This window comes from Coturnix japonica, chromosome 10 (assembly GCF_001577835.2).
Source record: "Coturnix japonica isolate 7356 chromosome 10, Coturnix japonica 2.1, whole genome shotgun sequence".
NCBI lineage: Eukaryota > Metazoa > Chordata > Aves > Galliformes > Phasianidae > Coturnix > Coturnix japonica.
The window spans coordinates 10,737,423-10,760,233 of record NC_029525.1 but is presented as its reverse complement, the minus strand read 5'-3'; the positions used below and the strand labels follow the sequence as shown (position 1 = coordinate 10,760,233).

Genomic DNA, 22,811 nt, shown 5'->3' with positions numbered 1-22,811 from the left:
AAAGGGTTGCAAACATAGTGCACTAGGCCAGCCACACCATTACTAACTAAAAAGCAACTGCTTATACTTTATTTATGCTCACAAAAGTCAGTCTGATGGGTAGTTTTATTAGCAACAGTCTTATTTATGCACAGAGAGCATCACAAAAGATGCTGCTGTATTGCCTAGTTTTGGTGGAAGAGACATTCTCTTATAGAGAATGGAGAATAATTAATGATTTAGATTTATAATTCTAGACATAGGGCTAAGCCACACTCACTTGAACTGGAAAGTCAACACACAGCACATATCACCAGTGATATGAGCCTCACTTCTCCAACAGAATTTGAGTGTAAATATCTACTGGGCAGTTCTTCATTGTGATGTTTAGGCCTGTCACAGACGCAGGTAGATTTTCATTTAAACTGTGACACCGCCATGACTTTATTCAGAATAGGGAGTACCAACTATCAGGAAATGTGCCACTTTCTAACACAAAGGTATCAAAAGACTCTGCTGCATTTCAGATAGAGCAAGAATTTTGGTAATGTTTGAGCATGTAGCTTGCACAGGATTTTCTCTGCTAGCCCCATATCATCAGAGAACAGTGTCAAAGTTGAACACACCACGAAACAGAATCACTCTGCAGATTGATTTGTGCCTTTCCTACAAGGTCAGCCATCTGCAAATTCAACAAGAAGAAAACGTAAGTGGCAGAACATGGCCAGATCCTTTTCACTGTGGAAGGAAAAATGAGTAAAATGAAGACACACAAACCCTGACTGCCACGTACAAAAAGTAAGAGCCAGTTTAGTTGACTTGAATGTATTCACCACCATTTTTTTAGTGACAACAGGTATAAGTCACCTTAATGCTAGGACTGGGTGTTTATCAGATGCGTGGATTAATTACTTGAATCAGATGAGGCTTCTGCTAGGAATCCTGGGGTCTATAAGATGATTAATGTGACTAATGTCAACCAACTTGAGAGTGTGTGTTTCAAGGGCAAACTGATCAGACTGTCCTTTGTCCCATAATGTGTATTTATGGTCTTGTATAGAGGAGGAAGTAGTTCAGTAAAGGAGAAAACTATAAATACTAATAGGCAAGACATCACAGCAATTTCTTTACTACTGGCCAAAGAAAACCAAGAGTTTAGTAGTCGATAGCACAACTGGTCCACATGCTTTAAAGGGAAAAACTATTTCTTAACCTTCATGTTATCACAAGCAAGACCAACTACTGTGGAGAAAGTGCTGGTTCTTGTGTAGAGGACCATTTTATCAGACCATTAATATTGGTGATTTTATATGGCAATCTAAAAGGATTTAAAAACAAAATCCTGCTGTTCCACCATAATGGCCAGATATTTTTTAAATTACTTTCCTCATTAGAAGGTTTTGCTGATGAATGGTGTAAAAACAATCACGATTTGCTGTGCCACCAGTTTCAGTCTTAGTAGGAACAGACTGCATCTCACTTTGCAAGCAAATATCTGCAGCAATATAATCTAACAGAGTAAAACTGATACCTCCAGCACATTGACTCAGTCTCCTCGCAGAGCAAAATGATCTCATTTCTTAAGAACAGATCTTTGCCAAACTCCTGTAAGAGCACAGAGCACGGCAAGAACTTGACCCCACAGTGCTTAGATATTTAAAGGATTAGAGCTCAATGGTGGTAGTGTAGCAGTAACCAGTCAGTCATGTAATGCTCTCTACACAGTCCCTGCCTTGAGATATTGTACATATTTGAAAGAAAAGAACACAAAAAGTTGGAAGCCTAGAATGCAAAACACTGCAGCCAAACCTTTACACACTGTTTGTTGCTAACAGTCTAAACAAGGTGCCATCTAGGTTGCAGCTGAAAAGCTAAGCAAAGCATCTGGTGCACTAACCAAGGTTAAAAGTTCTTAATAGCATCTACTTCAAGCAGAATTTTTCCACAAATCAACTGAAAATACCATCCAAGAGGCTTTACTGCTGGAGTCCCAACATCTCAGATATCTCACAACTACCTGAGGACAATTTGTAATTTAGAAGAAGCTGTTAAAATAGATGACACTGAACTGGGCTTTGCTGAAACTCAAGTAAATTTGATAACCAATTTAAAAGCATATCCAACATTTGCCATTTGATATTTACATAAAACCATTCACCAATTCAGAATTAATCCTACAACAGAACAAAGCTTTTATAACAGCATCTCAGAAGCATACGACATGTTCTCATCGTACACACAAACAGGAAAGAACGGATTTATTGTGAACTGGGATTTTTGCTATAAATTAAAAGGCCATTCCCTTTTAGATGTCATGTGTATTTAATTTCACTCCATAGGGTAATCCTCTGAGAATTAAGAGAGTGCCAAGATCTACTTTCCCCATTCCTTTTATTTCCTTAGGCAAATATCTAGAATTAGTGACAGAAAAAGATGAAAAAAGGAAAGGCCAAGGGAAATACAGAGCTCCAAGAAAGAAAGTAAGAGCAGCCTAAACAAGGATTTTTTCTGGTCTATGCAAGCAGCAATGATTATTTATAACAGGGAAAGGCATCTGTCTTTGATTATGATTTCATGTATACTGCGGATTGTGGTGAGCTTACTCTGTGCCAGGGAAGACTGTCATCCTGCAGTACAAAATTCCAATGAGACAAACTAATCTCTCTCTCAGGGAGCAACTCCTACCTTTGACTAACTGAAGGACAGACGGAAAGAGATTTTCTGCCAGGAAAAATAAAACAGAGAGCTATTGTAGAACGCGGGGAAATCAGATTTAATTTACAAACAAAAGATAAAGTCAAAGTGCATGACTGTTAAGTAAATATGCTTAAACGTGTAACCGTTCAAGAGTTTCAGTCTATATTTTGCTACATAATTTGGGAATGCATAGGTTAAAGATCAACTTTCCTTTCCACGAGCCTCTATACAATAGCCTTCAGTTTTGTGTTATTTGAGAAGCACATGCATGCTGCCCTCAGGGAATAAAAGCAGCTTATGGGCCCAAGAAGGCACTGGATAAATGCAGTACATGAATGTACAGAAGACATTTGTGCACAAGTAAATCCACAGAGTTAATGGAGAAAGACTCTCTACCATCTTTCAACTCATGACAAGATGCTTCAGTCTAACAGTTACATTGGGAGGTAAAATATTGAATCTGTGTATTATGCTCCCTTCCTGTGCAAACTAGAAACAGCTGGACTTCCCCAGCCAAGGCAATTCAGAAGATGTGGAGATAACAGCAACCAGAAAGCAGAGGATTTTCTCAGAATGGAAAATAGGTGCTATTTCAATGCAGTCCCTCTCTAGGGCTGAGAGAGGCATCTTCCAGTTGTACACTTTGGTCACTGAGGACAATGTCCTATTTGATACCAAATAAGCAAAGAATGAAAGTCTGTAGGACTTCCTTTCCTCTCACTGCCAGATTCCAATGGCAGTTGGACTTACAGGTCTTCCCCAAACCTTAATGATTCCGTGTTTCACTAGAAAAACTTTTCTTGCTCTTCTCTACTACATCAAGACTGTACCTCAGGCCTCTGTTACAATCACATTCTCTTCCTGATTTTATAGATAAGCCACCAAACAATCTAGCTGCACTACCAGCACTGCCAGAAAGGACATCTGCTGCTTTGATGGGCAAGATACAGTTCAGAGTGGTATGAAATCTGTACAGCTTGTCAGGAGGCAAGGAGCTGACTGCATTTTGTTGACACATTCCCTCAAATCAGCTCACAGACTTATAGATTTGATTTTAAAATACTCTGCATTTGGATGTTGCCAAGTGATAACAACGTGTCACAGGCGCTGAAATTCCATCTTATCTGCTTCTCATCTGCTTGAGCAAACGAGGAGTCTAGTTTAGGTTTTATTTTTTTTAAATTGTGATGGCTGGGTAATTACTGAAGTTTATCCACTGGAGCAGGATGCTGTCCAAGTAAAGCTGTTTTACTGATTGAGTGGCTACATCTGGCAACACATTAGATTAAAACCCTAAAATCACATTAAATTAAACTATTTCTCTCTACTATTTTACAGCTCCTCATTTAACACACTACATTAAAAAACAGATCATGTGTCTTAGGTACAATAATAAAGCTATTGTCACCAATCATCTCTGGATTTCTCTAATAGATCCTCAAGCCTGAGCCTACAATTTTGATGTGACTGGGATTTTTGCCATTTCTGTGCCATTGGAGTAGGAACAGACTTGGAATTGGTTGGCTACAATGAAAATTATAATGAATGATAATTTCTAGCAGGCAGCCTAGGTGAGCAGGGAAGGCCATCACAGTTCTGCATGTACATGACACTCTTCTATTACTATTGCTGCATGAGCTGACTGAAAGCAAGTTTGATAAAAGGAAATATCAAAACTAAATCCAAACTCTGAATATTCTCCCACTTCTCCTCCCTCTTTAACAGCTTGCTTAACCCCCCTGACTCAACTTGTAGACCACAGCCTTTCCCAGTCACAACACTCCTGCAGATTTTCCAAACCATTCCCACTGTTTGTCTTTGATTCTGAAAATGGAGTATGAAACTATTTAGAGGATTCATAAGGGACAGGACATAAATACTGGAGCCAAGATCTATCTTTATTAGCAGCACTTTCTGTGAAAGTTGTTATGCACCCAGAAATCCCAGCTCTTCAAGAATTGCTGGTCAGTATTTCAAGACTGTTGGGCCCCTCCATGTTCCCTATTTGGGACCGTTACAGTTTAAGGCCACAAAATCTCTATTGCCTTTAAGTATTTTAAAGGAAACAAACATAAGCACATCACTTTTGCTTCGCACATTTTCCAAATCTTGACTTTATACTACCTCCATTGATTTTTTGACTGAGAGGAGAAACCAAGTGAAGGATTTGATTCCTTCTTCATCACAAAGTCCCAGCAGGAGAAATACAGCATTCATTTTTAGGAAGGCTTTTGCTGAAAGGCTTTTATCCTTCTGTGTATATAAAAAGATCGCTTCTCAGAGGACACAGAGAATTTCAAAAGCAGCAGCATTGGTTTCTCAGACAATAATGGGCACCCCATCAGATGCCCCAGGAATTCATAGCCTGCTACAGACTTGTGGCATGTGGCAAAGCTGAGTACAAACACAGCTTTCAGATCAAAAACCTGTTGCTGAACAACTTAGACTTAAATGGCAGTATCCTGAGAAAGCAAAAAGCTTTTTAGTGCTGGAGATCATCCCTTGCTGCCAAAGCACAACAATGAGGTTGTTGAAAAAAGGAGATACAAATCAACACAAACAAGCATTTAACAAACAGAAGGCAAAGAAAGTTTCTCCTGTTTGTACTTTTACCTTAATAATTCCTTTATTCATTTATCCCAGTTGCTCTGTAATGTGGCAAGGCATGAGTGACAAAAATCACAAAGTTAGAACTTGGTACGTTGGACGTGTTAAATGCTGCAGCCTTTCAGCAAAGGCCAGGCTTAGGTCACTAGGGAAGATGAACTACTGGTTTCTCTGGATGTTTACCTACAAGCACCACACAATGCAGCAGGATCAATCTTGAGATTAAAAGAGCATCATTGGCCAAGATGGTGGCAGGATCAAGTAGAAGGTGCTAAGAGTTGCAGAGGATATCCCCAGCTCAGCAAACTGCTGCTGCCCAGACCCCAGACTCTATCTCTCTGCTTTAAGATCACAGAATCATCAAGGATGGAAAGAACAGTAAGATCATCTAGTCCAACCACCAACTCATCACTACCATACAAGCCTTCTGCCTGACAAGAACTCAGCAATTTCAGTGATGTACCAAGTGATTGTTACCTGCTGTAGATACTACTGGAACCCTGGATAAGTTCACTTCTTCATCATCCTGTCTGGTCAGCATCCAGGATCCCAAGTTTGGTTCCCATCCACTTCTCCTGACTGGTGATGCTGCTCATGATGATTTGCTGTGGGTAAGAGAGGTATGATTGACATCCAACATTCTAGGTGCCTTTTTATCCCTCCTCATTTTTATTTGTACATAACTTTCAAGATTCCCTCAGTGAAATGTGATGCATTTTCTTGAATGCAGAAGCATGGAGATATTTCACAAGTAAATGTGAAATAAATGTGAATTCCAATTCAAAACTAATACTCATTCTTGCTCATAAGACCCTCTATCATTATGTGATCCTCTATATAATTACATGAGTAGGGATAGAATATTTAAAGTTAAACGGAAGACCTGAAGTCATCTGCTTGATCACTGCAGCTCTAAGGACTACTGCAATTCTACTTGACTGAGCACTTAAAATAGTTAAAATTTCCAGAAGTGTTGTTTGTTATACTGGTTTCACTGGAATGGGAGATATGGTGATAAAACTTCCATTGTGCTTAAAGGCATCAGTAATCAGTCAACAGAACAGAAGAACAAGAAACTGCATTTTAAAGCAAAATCTCTTAGTTACCGTTCATCATTTTTAATGCAAACATTGTGCAAGAAATGTAAGAAAGGGCATGCTGTTTTAGTATCACAAACTATCATGGAATTGCAGAAGTACAAATAAATGCCTAGTAACTCAATTAATTTTAAGTTAAATAACTCTACATCCTTAAAAAATACTAACTGCATTCAGTAAAAATATCATTCAAAGTCTGACTGTGCCATAGTGCTCAGAATTGGGTGAATTGTTTTAAAACTGGGTGAATTTTTATGCGTGAGTCATAGAATCCCTGCAAATCAAAACTAGCTATGGAAATGGTGACACAGCTACAGTAGCATTTCTGTTTCATCGCTGCCATAACGAGCTTTAATTATTTCACACTTCAACTGATTTGCACATGATGTTCATGATCCTAGCAGCCATAAAAAGTACCATATGAGGAATGATGAAACTCCATCCTCATAACTGGATGGCTTTAAGCCAGAGGAACAACCAAAAACCTTTAGAATCTCTTCAGTCTTAACACTGTTTTCCTGCTCAATCTTAACAATTCTAACCAGGTTCAATCTCATGATTTCTAGATATTCTTTTCTAACAGGATGTACCTGTGCTGAGGCTTGAGCTCAATCTAGATTTACTGAACTCTCAGAATTAAGACTGGTGTTACTGAAAGTGGAAGCATGCAGACAGTGGGACACCAGTTTTAAGTTGAACAGAAAACAGAAAGAGAAGATGCTTCCCATTGCATTAGGCATACTGGAAACAGAAGAATTACTACACACACACACAGACACTATAGAAATGATCAGTTATTCTACTTAGTTTTAAAAAACTGTCTTTGTAAAACAAATCATTATATTTGCATAGAATCACACTGCCACATGAAAATAAATTATATTTTCTGCTTGCGTTTCTGTTGCAGATTTAATTGATGTAACAGTGCAGAAAACTGAGACAAAATTTTATTTCTTCTGCCTTTTAATTACCATCTGCTAACATAAGATTACATTTCTTAAAGTGACTGGGTCTACCTGCCAGATGAATTTTTCGCCTGATTTCCTCAGGCTCTGGCAGCTGCCTTCATTATTGGTGAAAATGGCATGGCAAAGCTAGCATGAAAAATGAGGCTAAGCACCTGTCACTTCATTTATTTATTTTTTTGCAAAGAAATAAAGAAAATACATGTAACTCAACGCTCCGCACCATCTATACTCAGCAGCAACTTGCTGCAAAAAGAATCAAGCATCAGTTTGTTCTTGCGTACATTAAGAATCACGACAAGTAAAGGAGTTCCAGAAAGCTGCACGTTTAAGATAATCAGAAAAGATCAAACTCCAGACAAAAAGCTACAGGGAAATAAAGACAAGGATGCATAAGAGTCGTCGTCGTCATCAGTCCCCCTTCCCCCCCCAATAATTGGGGAATTTCTTCTGTGAATGTAACACCCTCTACACATGGGCTGTCTGGATCTAAGAACTTGATCAGGGGGAACCTAACAAGTGACACATTTGAGACTCATTACTTTTCTTTACAGTAAAAAGAGCCTCTCAGTAGACGTGAATCAGCCAGGTGCTAAACCACACTAATCACACCCTGGTTACAAGTGTTTGGATGCCTTCACATCTTCTAGAATTTGCCCTCCTGGAAGATGACCAATATTTGGTGTACCTGAAGCCAGTGCATGCTTGGAAAGGTCGACCTTCTCATCAGACCCTGCTATTCCAGTATCCTTTGAAACCTGTCAGCATGAGCACAGTAGAACACACCTGATGAGAACCCAAGGAAGGAAACTATGAAGGAGAGCAAAGAAAAAGGCATAAAAAAAGCATTACAATAGCTTGTTTATATCAATTTTTCTGCTTCATCACAAAGAAAGAATGGTTATGTCAGCTGTTCTTTTCCAACAGGAGATTAATGAGTTCAGTAGGCCTTAAGCAGTGCCACTGCAGTTAAGCTATAATGGGGCTCAATGAGAAGACGCACCCCAAGTTATCCAGGACCACAGAGTTCAGGATGAGCACTTAGCATTGTGTTATATTCCAGTCCCTTCTCATTGTACAGATCTACAGCAGCAGCTCTAATTGCCAGGGAGGGAACTAATTCTTTTAGGTGAGCAAGGAAATAAAATGAAATACAGGTAGATTCTGTGATGGTTGAGTTATAACCTGCTTTGTCGAGTGTGTGGAATATCTAGAACCACCTGCCACCTGGAACAGCTTGTACCTCTACTTCAAATATAGCAATTGTATGCTGGAATGACTTTAGAAAATACACTATATAATAAAAAGGAACGTACAACCATTAAAATTCAACCATTAAAGACCAGAAAGTATCTTCTTCCTATTCAGAAAGTCTAATTGCTCCCATTTTAATCAGTATTGCAGTATCTCAGTTTTCAGCAGAGGCATTAAAACACCAGGCTTCATATTCTGGAGATATTTGGGCTGGTTTCACACTGTTACCATACTCATCCTTTAATCCAAATGATCCACGGGAATGTAAATTACCAACCTGGAACAAAAAGTTTGAAGTTTTATCTGAAGTTTTTCCAAAATGGTCATTCTCTGAGATTCGGTTTTTCTACATAACTGAATTCTTCCCATTTTGATTTGGAGATGTGCAAGTTCATTTCCAAAGATGGATTTTTCCCCTTTGCTTTGCCAAAAGAAAGATTTAGTGGGAAAAAAAAGCCATAGGAAGATCTGCAATTGAAGTCATGCTGGAATAAAGGATTTATGGTATAAATATATACATTATTCGACCCATATTTATAGAAGCATAATTGAATTTCTTTGCATGAGTGAGTTTGATAAAATGCATTTTAGTATCTAGGAGGAAGCATGAAAAGCTTTATTGTTTTAATTCTTTTTAAAGACATTTCTAATTTTTATGAGGCTAAGACTGAACTAATGCATTAATTATTAGTGTATTTTCAAAGAAATCATTAGCAGTAGATTTTAGCTTTTATAGCAGTGGAGAGTTCAAATCAGGGTCAGATAACAGTAACATTATGTTGGTTGTTACTATCTTCGTTTATATTGCAGTCTTTTATAATTATTGTGTTAAAATCTGTGTTCAAATGTCCACAAAGGAGGAAAGGATTATGTTCCAAGTGCCACAGCACAATAATCTCATCCACACTGGGAACATTACATTTGGATATGTCATGTCAAGGCCTTAATATTGCATATCTTACACAAGACTGGATTTGGTCACTATTTTGGGTGAAAAACTGGTAGATATGTATGTCACAAAATAGAGAACTGGTAGTTCAGTAGGTGGCACTCTTCCCCTGGAGTTGGTCCCGTACCAAAGCACCAGCATGTTATTGGCACCAGAGACATTAAATGATGTAGATACTTTAATTGCACAAGGTTGAAGATCCCAAAGAGTATTTTCTAGAATATCTACACTAAGTTTTGGATTTGATCATCACAGCCCACGTTTCCTCCTGACATTTCTACAAGGTAAGAAATTCTGTAGTTTGTGTGGTCTGGTGTTGCAGGCAACAAAAGGTTTGAGTTCCCAGAGAGAGTGACATCTGCAGTTCAAGTTGTTCAAATCAGGACAGTACTATCACACATCTCCCAGAGTATGCAACCACTTCCAAAGCTTCACCAACTCAATCATCTAGAAAGAACTGAAAAGAGAATTTTGTCACAGTTTTTTCTTAGAAGTAAATACTTCTGTACTGTGTAAAACAACAAATTTAAAGGACAATCACTTTGTAAGGAAAAGTAGCTTAAAAAAACATGTTTATTTCATTTGGAAGAAACAATCATGTTCAGCAGAGCTCTGATAAATATAAGTATTATTTGGAGGCTCTTCTACATCTGTGTTTGGGCAGGAGAAACTGTACAATGCTTATCTGCAAAACACAGTCTGATAAATATGCACCAAATAGAAGTATGCTGAAAAATTAGATGAAGTTATTACTAGAATATCCAGAATAATTTTCTGGAACAAATACAGTGTCAATTTATATATATGTATTCATTTATTTTTATTATTATTTTGTCTCCCAGTCATAAAAGTAAAACAAACCACAATTGTTAAGGCCTAAAATTTTGGCTTGTTCCTTTTTGTGTTTTGAAAATTCTTTCTTCATGTTTTAAAGATTTAGCTCTCGAAGCAGACTCCAGTGCCAACATTTATCCCAGTCTTAACTACAGCTATCCCTATTCCACACACCATGGAGCAAATCTCCAATTTCTCATGCTTCCATCCTGTTCACTCTGCTTGGCTTTCATTATCCTTTGGTAAACCATTTATTTTATATGATTGCTTTACCCTACTATTGGCCAATGCACACTGCAAGACTACAAGGTTTCTGAAATAAGATAAATGATGCCTTCCACATTTCTATGATAATACAGCTTGGATCTTGGACTAGAAACACAAGGGAACAGGTAAACAAGGTTCTGCTTTTCCCAGAAGATGGGCAAGACGTTCTTAAACTTTTTTTTTTTCTGGATGACAATAAACTCAAGACTGTTATGTTGAGTGACATTAGAGGACATTCTTACTTGAGCATCAGATTCTGTGTCACCACTTGCTCTAACCAAGTTCCTAAATTGCAAAATCTGACAAAATATTTCAAAGAGATACCAAGAAAAAATCTGACCAATTTTCTGATATGTTTCAGGTGCAGATCCCTTGGGTTGTACAGAGAATATACACATATATTTGCAGAATGTGCTGACAGTACACTATGAATATCAAAAAGCTGAGGTCTTTTAAGTCATTTGCTGTCCATGTGAAACATCATTAGCTAATATCAACCCAGTCTATCCCAGATAAATCAATATTAGACTATGTGCTAAGTTCATATTTTATTAACTACCCTGTAGAGCAGAAACTATGTGTATTCATCTAAGATCAACTATTTAGAGTCATTTAAAGGTGATGAAATCATTTACGTATAAAACCTCTCTCAGAACAGAATCGTAGGGAAAAGACCTCTAATATCATCTAGCCCAATTATCAGCCCAATCCCTCCATGTCTACTGACCACACTTCTCAGTGCCACATCTCCACAATTCTCGAACACCTCTGGGGACAGTGAACCCATCAGCTCCCTGGGCAGTTGTGCCACTGCATCACTGCTCTTTCATATAAGATTTTCCTAATATCCAACCTGAGACAGAATGCAAGCTTGCCCAATTAATCTGAGAGGACTGCATTTCAAACACATTTTCTACTTTTGTAGCGTATGTAACAATGAAAAGCAGAAAAAAATGCTTATTTATACCCTGTTACAGTGGAAATTTGCATCACAGCTCAGTATTATGTATAAAAGAATAGCCCCTCTCAAGCAGCACAGCTACGAAACGTCAAGTAGCAAACTGCATTTAGCAGACTGCTGGGAGGTCTGTGCAAACAATTATAATTTATGTCAGGATTTATCTTAAGGGTCGTTATGTTTTTGTAGTATAATGATGTTCAACAGTTTAACTTTTTATTACAAGGTAATATATTAGCAATACTTAAAAACTATACATATATATTTATTAGTTCTGTATTGTATTGTACTGTGACAAATTCATCTCTGGAAAAAACAACAACATAATGATGTAAGATTTCCTGTCAGTTCATTTATATAAAGGCACTTTAAGAGTACAACAACTTCTATAATTCAGACTTACAGCATTCTACACTAAATATTAAGGCGCATATCAAAATTTTGCAGAAAACTATATGCGGATGTTACACATCTCATCAAATCAGAGTGAAGTTACCTTCTAGACAAACCTTTTCAGAGCTGAGCAGAGGTCAAAGACCAACCAACCAACCAGCTGGCAATTTCTGTAGCAGGGCTTCTCCTCTCCATCAGAGAGATTTGTTTAGTCATGGCTTACAATGGACTGATTGCATCTCATCAGACATCTTGGTTTACTTCTAAAAATGCTGTTGATCTGGGTGAGAGAACTTCAGGTTTTCCTTCAGAATTAACATAACTGTGCCTAAAGAAACAAAGCAGAGATGCAATTAAATTAATATAATTACAATCATAGCATAATTACTCAGGTTACAAAAGGAAGCAATGAGTCTTTTCAAATCTCTTTTCCATTATGCCATCCTGCTCAATTCTCTCCATCCCTAATTTCTCTCACCATTTCCTTCACTTGCTCTTTCTCCTCACAACCTTAACATGTCCTTAACTACCCAAATCACCACTTCATTTCTCACTGACTACCTCTAAACATCAATGGAAGTAATATCCGTTTTCCAAATGTTCCCCTCACCTCCAGTCACTTGTATAGTATAAAAACAAACAATAAAAAAAGAACATGGATTAATCTCTTTTCTAAGGCAGCACTGATTGTTTAGTCTGTCCTTCCCAAACCTTTCCAGCGATTTGCCTTTGATGCTGTCCTCAAAGAGCAAAATGCATTTGAAGCTTTTTTCTATTTCCTAGCTTTGTATCTTCATTTTTCACTGCTTAAGGCTTCGCACATTCAACTATATGTTTCCCCCCAGCCTAACCTTGCTTCAGCCAATTTCATGCAATTAATGTATTGTAATCCTCGACTTAGGTTTGGTCTACAATAGAAGTTTTGTGCTTTCAGCTAAGGTAGGTCAAGAACGTGATGCTGAAGTGTATTGACTTTTCTTAGAGTATTTCAAAGGTAAAATATTCTTCCAGGTTCTGCTGCTACCACCTTCATATTAAGAACTCAGTTCTACTTCTTGACTACAGTTCATCAGACTCACACCTTATCAAAATCCATTAAATCCCATGACAGGAAACTCTTGCTTTGTTTTTGCAGTGGTAGATAATGCAGATTAAGAGAAATGGAGAAAGTACCATGTCCTGGATGAAAGTGAAACAATCTGAGAGTAAACACTGTCATCTTACCACACTCATATACTGATTTTTCTCCTCACTTCCCTGCCAGAGGGCTTGTGATCATTTCAAAGGATCACAGAATGGCTTAGGTTGGAAGGGATCGCCCAGTCCCAACACCCTGCCATGGGTTGGTTGTGGCCCAACATCTCAGACTGCCCATGGCCACATCCAATCCAGCCTTGAGCACCTCTAGGGATGAGGCATCCGCTTATCTACACAACCTGTGGCAGTGCATATTTTCATATTGTCACTATGAGTATTGCTCAGACTAGGATTAATTTTGTCTAAAATGAACATTAAAAGCTTCCTTTCTCATTTTTCCTTCATTCATACAGCTTAATCATGCACTCCCTTCAAAGTTCCTCAGCAGGAACACTCAGTTCATCATCAGGCAGAGTCTACCATACTGTTTTTACCCTTACATCCTCACATTATTCCTCTTATAACAAATCTAGAATCATGCTGTTCAATTCTGATAGTACAAATTCCTATAATTCAAAATATTGTTTAGCACAAAGTAGCACCACAGTACATATAGAAAGCTTTATTCTTCTACTGCTGCCTTTTAATAAAAGCTAACATTAATACAAACCTTTTCCATATGCCCTTCAAATCAGAATTGCTGTTTATTTATACTACTACTGCTTTTAATTTGCAGTTCTGTCTTCTCTCACTCAAACCCAACCTCTGCCTTGCTTGCTGTCTACATGCAAGTCACTTTACACAGTTCTGTAAAGCATTATCTCATTATTCTGTCTCTCACTATAGAGCATTTTCAGACCCTCCATGTGAAAGATGAGATATAAAAATAAATTGAATTGGAATACACGATGCTATGTCCTGAACTTAAACAGACTACACTCACAGTGAATATGTAATTTGACAGCTACAGGCTATGCTTTCATGATATAATCCAAAAGGATTAATGCAAGTGATTTAAAGTCATAACCATTCTGGATAGTCTGACCTAGCCATTAAACTCATGGTCATGTAATCCCAAGTTGTTGTTAACAAAGTAGACAAAGAAAAACAAATAATTATTGCGTTGATTACTACTTACCAGAGTCAATGTTCAAAGTCCAACGCTTCTGTAAATCTTCTTCCCCCTATCTATGATACCTTGGAAGCAGATCTGGCAGCTGCCTTCATCAATACAACATGAGAAAGCATTGCTAAAACATATAGATTTCTGCCAGACAAAATCAACACCAAGATGCTTTGGAGCATTTCTAAACAGGAAAGCTGTGTAGTATGGAGCTCTGGCTGTTGACTTTGATCAGATTGGGCTAAGGAAGGGAGGAAATATTAGTTACAATTTCCATTTTCAAAAGCAGCAAAGAGGGAAGAACTGGAAATGAAACTCGACATAAGGAAAAGGCAAAGCGCCATCTGACAGCCTCAAAACATCCACAAAATTCCCTTTTTTTTCCAATTAGCATTTCAACTTGTTTAAAATAAGGGCATGAGGATAAAAGAAACTTTATGCATCTGATCCTTTCAAAGTGATTATTTGAATATCCTAAGAACAGAAAGTATTACATCCTACATGACTGTTTAAAAATTTAAGATATATAGTTTTTCTTTGAGGAAAGGCAATAAAAGAACACATCATTAGAAGTCATTCCAATTGCTCTAAATTTAGCCCTCTCTGTGCAAAAGCTGTGGTTTTGCAATTACATCTCTCCATGTGTTTTTTTTTTTTAACACAAGTAAAGTCTTGAAGAAAAATAATGAGTATGTCCCACCTTATTTACTCCTTGAGTTAAGAATTAAAGAAACCATTACGATCTGAATCCATCTGATCAGAATTAAATCAGAGATGGCTAATAAAGATTTTATTTTTTTAATTAAATAACAAACACTGAAGTGGGTAAGATCATAAACCACGTCCAAATAAGACTCAGAACCCAACTAAACCTTTTGTGAATGCTCAGTCCCGCAGCATACCTTTTCCCATAGTGGCCATAATAATGGTTTAATTACAAATCTGCTTATTAGCCTGCAAAAAATTCAAGCCCTGAGATCCACATTAGTTCTTGAGTATAGTGATCATTATTTTGACTGCAGTGTAGCTCAGACACCCGGCCACACAAGGATTTTTTAAACACTTCAACGAAACAATATTCAGAAAGCCTATGTATGTTCCTTAGTAGAGCTACAGCTGTACTGTACTTCCCGAAGCCAATCAGCCTCATGAGTCTAATGATGTGCTGTGCATGATCTGCTGTGGTGTTTCATGTACAGTGAGAAACATGACTGGGAGTTCTTCTACTTGAAGGTTTAGATTGTAATATAAGGGATATTTTCACACAGGAAAAACCACTTGTTTCCACCTTCTTACTCAGTACAGCATCAGAAAATTGTGTTTTGTTTTCATTCTTTTCCCCTCCAGCCTTCAGTAACATAATATTGGTAAAGCTGTCCAATAACATAGGAAGAATTTAGCTATGAGCAAAAGCCATTTTGAACTGGATTCGATCCTTTCTTGAAACCTCCAGCAAAAATAATTTAACTGGGGCAAAACTTCACATTTTACCTCAAGCCTTCATTTAAATGTTATTTACCCACAAGCGCAGATCTGAACCTTCTTGTAGTATAAATTGAACTATCCCAAACCAAATATTTTTCCAAAAAGAAACAGATTGTGTATAAGCTGGAGAGTAGAAATATTCTAGGAATATTTATTGTAATTATCGGCCAATTTTATATTTCAATGATCTAGCTTTAAATTAAGGAGACGCGTAAAACATGCTATAAAAAAGCAATTCCATTTATTCCACTAATAAGTTGCAACCTGTTTCTGTTTTACAAGAGTGCACATAAATGGATTCAGTTAGCGTAAATTATGTATGCATGCCTGAATGTTCATGAACCATTCCTAATGGCTTTAGGTTATTGAAAATCTGATACTCCAAAAGTATATCCATAAGTGTATATGTATGGAAGCACAGTGCCTTGTCTGTTTCTGCTTAAGAGTGCATAGAAAAAAAAAAACAACAAGAAAAAATAAAACAATTTAAAACTTCAGTTCTGGCCCAGCAAATGGGTGGTCTTTTAGTTTGCCCCAGGGCTGCTTTGAGCAAGATGGGATTCTCCTTCAGAGCCATGAGCACCACTGAGACTCATCCTGCCTGCTGGATTTCCATAACCATCTGACAGTTTCCCAGGGAGATGAAAGGCTTTGAGGACATTTAGATAAGGAGGAAAGATGGTCTGGGGAAGGAACATGATAAAAGAGCACTGTGCTGCTTGGACGAGTTATATTAAAATACACTTGAGAGTTGTAAATAATAAAGCACAACCTGAACTGTTTGATTTCTAGACACAATATATTAGTATCATCATCTCCTTTTAAAAAGTTTCAGGCCATTTATTTGGTAGCCTGCGAGCTGAAAAGAGAATGCTCAAGAAAATATATACATATTCCTAGTGTTTCCAATGCATTGGCAGGTAGCTGCAGCTTCAGAGTTTTACTCTGTGCTGCACACACCTTTCTCACAGCTCGGCCATAGGTAAAATCAGAGCTGCTCTGCTCCCCAAGGAGCAGATTGACAAAGTCTTCACAACTGGGGAACCTGGGGAATACTTGACCTAGAGTCATAGCCTCCTCTATTCCTTTTGACAGCAGTTGGGATGAACAGCAGCGTTTTCTCAAAGTTAAAAATCAACCACAATCTCAAACTACGACAAATACAGACAGACTCAACAGCTGCCAAGCAAGCAATTCCCATTAGAATCCTCCCTGTACTCTCAAAGAACTTGACCATGGGCAGCGTCCCGCTTCTAGAATGCTTCCCATGCAGATGTTTTCTTAGCATTTGTCCACATCCTAGCAAACAATTATCACTGTTTGAGAAAAGGAATACCAATGCAGAACAGACTACTGTAAGCAATACACTTCCTTTAAAACACAATAGTCGCATTCCTTCCTTTGAAATAAAACCAACCAACAAAAAAACCCCCACCCTTGATTCTAACACACATCTTGTCACAGGCTGAAGCAGAAATATGAAAGACCAGAGAGGAATTTGAATTATGCAAAAGATGATTTGTTTGACTGGTGTGTGGGTGTGACAAAGAGGACAGCAGAAACACCACAGATGAGCAGATTTTTAAGAAAGAAAATCCAGATGCACACTGGGCAAATGTGGGATGCGGCACTGAGAGAAGCTCAGACAGTGCTGTTGGGTCTGAGTACCAAATGAAAACAATCTCCTGTCATTTGATCCTCCTGTGCTCAAAGAAAAGGTGCTTGGCACATCTCTATAAGTAAACAGGATTACAACCAAAGACATTTGTCTCCAACATTGAATTCTCCTAACTGGAATGAACTGATCAGACTAAACTCCTGAGTACCAAAACCCAGTTGCAATAGTTTTTGGTAAAGTCTTAGAGAGTTCTCATTAACAACATATGCATCCAGGCAATTAAATGGTCACTGTGTTTTAGTAGTTCAAAAATAAATTTTCAAATTACACTTTTTTCTTTTTTTTAACCAGGAAACATTAAAAATACACATTCCAAAAGTAACCATAAAGTTTGATAACCCATTACACTAAAATAATCAGGTGGCTATGTATGTTTAACATATTTCTACCAGTCTAAAGCAAGGGGATGGAACCTGATGGAACCTTGAGGACCCTCCTAACCCAAGCAATTCCATGATTCTAAGATCTCATTTATTTGAGAAACTTGGATGAAGGACAGATCAGAGCTATTTTCTAAGACACAACCTGATGGATTATACAGCTGAAATGCCAGCTCCATCAGGTAATGAGCAGGACAAGACAGGCAATGCCCAACTGTATGATACCTAAGGTGTGTCTAACTCATTTTCAGTCCCCAATTGAACTCACGCTCAGGTGCTCAAAAGGACAGAAAAGTATCTTAGCTAATTTGCTTACGTGTTTAAATCTCGTGTGTGTTGAGCAATGAAAAGCAGCAGTGCCCACACTGTGTCTACTTTACCTGATGGGCAGGCAGGTTCTGAGCTGGGCTCTATGCCATGCAGCTGCACACATTCCCTTCTATTTTTTCTCAGCTTCATATTTCCATTTGGCTTTGTTGGCTTTGTGGATATGGAACCAACCCTTCCACCAGTTTTAATTGTTTTCACCCCAGAATCAATAGAAAAATGCTCATCTATAATAGCTACTAATTTAGTTCCTAATCTGTATTAATCCAGATGGGAAGTTTCCTTGGCTGTCTTTGAGGGAAACAATAAGAAACACAGAAATGAAAACGGGTAAGATTTATCTAGGAGGTGGTAGCAGCTAAACTGCTTCGACTAATGCAGCTGCTGACATTTCCAGCCATTCAGTGCATTCCTCCCTAGGGAGAATAAAGCTGAAAAAAACTACTTAATATGAAACTACTGGTTGTCCATTAAAAATCATTCTAGTGGTAAAGATGAAGAGGCTCATTGGCAAAATACCCCATGTATAAATCTAAAAACAACATTAAAAGCCATCCAAAAAAACAGCATTTAAATAGATTCTTTCACACTGAGAACCAGCAGTACAGGAGCCTAAAATGGATTCTGTAGGAAAAAAAAATTACTTTTGATTTAAAGCACTGATAAAGAGATTTTCCAGTCAACGGACGTGTAATGCTAAAGAAAATGATTTTTTTATTTTTTTATTTTTTATTTTTTCACTAAACCCTAAGAGATGTTAGAAATATGATTCAAAGTACGGCTTTAGAAGCAGAATTCAAAGAATCTGGGGGGATGGTAGATTGCTTTCTTATATTACCACCTGTTATGAAGGATAACAAAGAAAAAAGAGCTTTACTCTAATGAAGGATGGGATTTAAATGTTCTATCTACTCAAGCAATGTTGAAATTCTGGGGGGTAACAATACCTGATGCAAGGGAAGCTCATTAAGGAATTAATGGAGCCATGGTGATTTATACTGAGAAAAAAGTTTCCTTTAACTAAACTATGAAAGACGATAGGTAGTCTTAAGAAAGGAACCTTTGTGAGGTAGAAGCCAATGGTTCTTTCTGATTCTAAGGAATGGGAACACAGCAGATGCCTCCCTAGATATGACACTATTTAGTGATTTTGGCTGGGATTAAGTTAATTTTCATCTTAGTCACTTGTATGGTGCAATGAATGGGAATTAGTAGACCTTAATGAATGTGATACCTCTGTACAGTAATGTCTCAGGATACAAATCAAGGCTTCAGAGCTCCAGGCTGGAAACAAAACTAGCAAATCCTATTGCCATAGCTCCAGCTCTGCAAGCATACCTATGATCTGGTTCTTTCATGGAGTTTAGCACTGGGAATGTGGAAACACTTCATGGAATATGAATGGGAAAGTGCTGCCTAAAAGTCCCGTTTTGCCTTCACAGCAGATACATCAATCAAATTCCTAATTAATATATTATCTCCCATCTAGACAACATAAACTCAAGCGAAGTTTCCAATTTAAATGAATTTTCAAAGTGTACGTTGCCTGCTGACCTCCATTTAAGTCTTCTGCATATACAGTCAGGTTATTAGATCTAGTGCTTCTATTTCATATTCATTTCTTCCGCTCACCACCTCTGTGCTTGGATAGAAAATCAAATCATTTTAAAAGCTGGAAAGGCAAGTCTTTTACCTCGTTATATAAGCCTAAAATGAAAAGCTGAAAGACAAAAAAATAAAAAATAAAAAAATTAAGTGAGGATCTCTGTCAAATTCTGTGAATGCCATTTAAGAAAACTGAACAGAAAATAGATATACATGGAGAAAAAGGATAAGGAAAACATTTCAATTCATTTTCAGCAAAATCTGGTTTTCAACTTTTCTGTTGAAATGAAAGCACAAGTGGCAACAACTCCATGCCTACGCTTGTTATTGCCTACTCAAGAATCAAGTGCTCTTTCAGTCAAGACTTGATTGTTGGAAAGAAAATAAACTGTCAACTGGTGAGGCTTATTATCAAGCTGGAAAGTGAGAAAGATTTGCTTGCTGCTGCTAGTTCATGGATTTCATCAAAATGGCTTTTAGGAGCACATTCCTTTCTTTGTTTTTGCTGTAAGGCTTTAAGTAGTACTCTTAGAGGAAAAGCATGAAACCAGCACAACCAGGTTAGAGTCCAAGAGCACCCCAGGTTGGTTTTGGTTTTTTTTTCCCTCTTTTTTTTAAGAGTTCTCACCTTTGTAACTGAGATGGCACAGTTCAACAGAGGAAAAAAAAAAAAGAGAGACTCAAGAAACTTCTTCTTTCAGCTCCGTCTGTGGCCTGTTTTTACATCATAGGAAATTTGCTTGAGTTTTCCATTCTTCAGCTTTCCCATATGTAAGACATGGCCGATATTTCCATTCTAATGACACATCAGGAGATCTTAGATGCTGTCTATTTACACAAGACAACTTGCAATAAATCAGTTTGGCATTTCATCAAACTTCAAGTTCTCAATTCCCTGCAAACTGCCTCTGAGCTGTAGCCCCTTTCCATCCTCCGGGCAGTAGTTGCTCTTTTCTTGCTTTTCACAGTACATAGAATGGGACAAATGAAGATTTTTTTCCCCTTCATGGCTTTTCACATATCACCACACTTGCAGCACTTGAAAAAACACACTATGAGAGTCCCTGATTTTCCTGCCATTTTCTAGCTCTAAAGACTCTGCAAGGTTTCCCTACACATTCAGAAAAGACTGCACAAGAAGTGCTTACTTTGGTTGGGCAGCTTTTAAAGATTTTCAAAAGGGAATGCTAAATGTGAGCATTAAATAATCTCCAGGTGTGACCCTTCCAGAGCTGGCAAAAGTTTGGGAGTGAACACACACCCAAAACCAAAATGTATAAAACAGTAATAGCTTAAATAAACAATTTTTAAAAATAATTTAAAAAAAATAAGTTTCCATAGAAAATGCAATCCTGTTCCTGCACAGCGAGCCTGTACAAGTGGCTGTCTCCATGTTAACAAAATGAAAGGAATGAGAGAAGAGATAAGTACAGGTGGTGCCTAAAGTCATTTGTGAAACTACGTGATTAGTTAGTCTTAGTAATCACCTGTTACTTTTTAAAAATAAAAGCCTCCAATCGCTGATATTTATCCTGCATCAACACAGATCAAAGAGGTATGCAGAAGACAGCAGAACCAGCATCCTCTTGCAGTGTCAACTCCAAGCACCTAGTTTCAGAGGAAGTAAGCTGAAGAGGAAAGTGGAAAAAGAAGAAGGGAAAGGGTATAATCCCAGAACGAGGAAACTTCTGAATCAGAGCTGGTCAGGGAATTCCAGCAGGGCATGTTTTTTTCATTGAACGAAGAGCAAATCATAGCAGCATTCCTACTTCAAGGAACTTCTACTCAGCAAAAATACAGATGCAGATAGAAGAGAGCCTGATTTCCAGTGAGGGTACCTCTCTACAGTGCTGTAAAATCTTGGGCTTCCACAGCCACAAACTCTAGGATTGCTCTATTCTGCAAATAGCACTTCCCTTTCAGATCCTATAGGTCTCAGGTCAAACACCAGGAGGCTGGTAGGGTGCTCAGTGCTTCCTGTTGATGTAAGATTCACTCATGCCAAGTAACAATAGACTATTACATCAATTCCTCAAGGATTCTCACTTTTTCCAGACCCCTGGGATACATAGCTGGCATCAGTGGGAAGTCTGACAGAGTCAGAAGAGCTAATCGTTACTTTGAAAAAATGTAAAATATTTTGACTTTTATTACTTACATTTTTAAGACACTGAAATCCCCTTCCACCTCAACAGGAATGTCAAATTTTGCATATTTTTCTAAGTTACTTGTAAACAACCCCTTAAAGGCACCAGTAAATAAACCTATATGAGTCCAGGTTTGCATGAGCAATTCTCCAGAAGGATTCATAACGTCTGCTAGAGATAAAACTTTATTGACAGAACTCTTAATTTGCACCAGTAAGACTACTAACCCATATGTATTAAACACACACAGGGAAGAGCAGATATTCCCCAACAAATTACATTCAGAGTAAATGCCATCCAAACTTTTAGATGAAGATCAGTTTGCATGCTGAAGGTTAAACAAAAGCTTCTTGGCCTGCTAGCAACTGTCACACAAAAATGAAATTCTTTGTAGGGTAAGCCCTAGAGGAACTACAGAATGCTTACAGCATCCCACTGTGTTTACTGCTTGGTTCAGCACTACTTCAGCAGGAGACTACAAATACTGCTATTCTAAAGAAGTCAGGGCAATGGCGGCTGAAGCAAAAACTATTTTGAGTGATGTGACTAATAACTCCAAAAAGATAGTGGCAATTCCATTATATTAATTGCTAGCAGAACAGCCTTCAATGAGAACTATACACAAGGGTCTACATATTAGTTAATAATTTTCCAAGGTTATACTAACACTTAAAAGAAAACTTCTAGATAATTAAAGGTAATTGACCTAGGGTCAGTATTCTTATTAAACAGCTACAGAAAAAGAAGTGCAGAAAAATTATTTGCATAGATCAGCTTAATACACATATAATATGAGCCAGTAGCAACATAAGATGACACACAGAACACAATTCAGGAGAGCACACTGGGAAATAAGACACAAAGTTGTACCAGTTGATTGTTTTTTTATGCAAGAGATTAAATAACATTACAAGCCAAAGAATAACATC

At 37.8% G+C, this 22,811-nt stretch overlaps 1 long non-coding RNA gene across 2 annotated transcripts in view; it reads right to left on the bottom strand.

Moving 5' to 3' along the window:
- Nucleotides 1-12,109: 12,109 nt before the first annotated feature.
- Nucleotides 12,110-22,811, bottom strand: part of LOC107318789 — a 48,563-nt gene continuing 37,861 nt past the window's right edge. For both annotated transcript variants that reach the window (XR_004308567.1, XR_004308568.1), the window contains one exon: nucleotides 12,110-12,328. This is a non-coding gene — a long non-coding RNA (uncharacterized LOC107318789). The remainder of the gene's footprint in view (nucleotides 12,329-22,811) is intronic.